The sequence below is a fragment of the Haplochromis burtoni genome, unplaced genomic scaffold (genome assembly GCF_018398535.1).
Source record: "Haplochromis burtoni strain Fernald_Lab_line unplaced genomic scaffold, NCSU_Asbu1 Contig_783, whole genome shotgun sequence".
Classification (NCBI taxonomy): Eukaryota; Metazoa; Chordata; class Actinopteri; order Cichliformes; family Cichlidae; genus Haplochromis; species Haplochromis burtoni.
Window position 1 is genome coordinate 34,314 of NW_024583144.1, and position 1,474 is coordinate 35,787.

General features: G+C 38.1%; 1 protein-coding gene across 1 annotated transcript in view; it reads right to left on the reverse strand.

The window, feature by feature from the left end:
* Positions 1-1,117, reverse strand: part of LOC106632512 (sterile alpha motif domain-containing protein 3) — a gene marked incomplete in the record, with an annotated part of 15,211 nt that extends 14,094 nt beyond the window's left edge. The window contains 1 exon segment of the mRNA XM_042215651.1: positions 972-1,117.
* Between the last annotated feature and the right edge of the window lie 357 nt (positions 1,118-1,474).

A 1,474-nucleotide genomic window follows, 5' to 3' on the forward strand; every position in this document is an offset into this window, starting at 1 on the left:
TATTTATTTATTTTTTGTTCATTCATTTTCCAAGCCGCTTTATCATCATAAGGATCGGAGGGGTGCTGGAGCCTATCCCAGCTGTTTTTTTTAGGCGGGGTAGACCCTGGACAGGTTGCCAGTCCATGGCAGGGTCGTCATTCAGATATGTATGTTTGGATTGTGGGTGGAAACCCACACAGAAACAGGGAGAACATGCAAACTCCACACAAAAAGGCACCCGGTTGACCCCGGGAATTGAACAGAGTCTTTCTAGCTGTGAGGCAGCAGCGCTAACCACTATACCACCGTTTGGTCTAACTTTTAAGCCTTCTTCAGATAAATATTGATAATTTTATGCTTTGGATTATCTGGTCTTGTTAGTATAATGACCTCTTTTTTGCCTAATATATGATGTTGGATAAATGAAATGTACATAAATTTTTTTTTAACTATAATAAAAACGGACATTATCTTGGTAACATCAAATGACTGGAGCATAATTTGTCAACTACTCTGAAAATAAGTTCTACAGTAACAGTCAAAGACACAACTTCTCATGTGTCACATTTCTATTTATTCAAAACACTTAAGCATTGCTGTATTTTATACAGCTACTCCACAATTCAAAGTACAGGCTACTGAATTTCTGAGTTTCTAGACTAGACACAGAGCTCACACAACAGGCTTCAGGCGCCATTTTGGTGACTTTAACCATATTATTGATTTTAATATCTGTCTAGCTGACATTAGTTTATGTACGCAGCACGCAATATAGCCACATATTTTACAGGCCAAATTATTTGGGAGCACCTTCACTTAATTGTAACAGTGGTTTTGTTAGGAAAACAGTTCTTTATACCAGATACTAAACTGCGTCAACGTCAAAGGCTAACGTATCTAACCATTACTGTTAGCACAACATTAACAGCAAGCTACAATGACGAGTAACAAAAACAAAACAATAAAAAGGTTTTATGAAAATGTTTTACCTTTTCCAACAGTCCAGGAATCCAGAATCCTTTAAAGACCAGCAGGTACTGAAGACTGTTATCCACTGGCAACGTCCGAGAGAAAGTTTTCTTTCCGTTAGAAAGTTCAAGGCTCGCGCGATCTGTGTGCGCATGCGCATCCCTACAGTTGCCCCCCCCTCCCTTTGGTTGTACTACGTGTTCTAACGTCTCTCTCACTCTCCATGTCTCTCTCTCTCCCTGTCATTTATTTGGCTTGGCACATATAATAATAAATTGCGCAGTGATAAACAAGTACTCAGATCACATGTGCAATTATTATTTACTTATATTATTTTATAATTTGACTTTACATACTGCTGGGTAGCTTGTAAAGTTCACAGTAACTAGTATTATCATTATGATATATGTTGTATATATATATATATATGTAGAGAGAGAGAGAGAGAGAGCGCGCGCGAGAGAGAGATCTGATATAGATCTGTATCTGAATCTGTCTAATATCCCCCGAATGGATTGTTTAG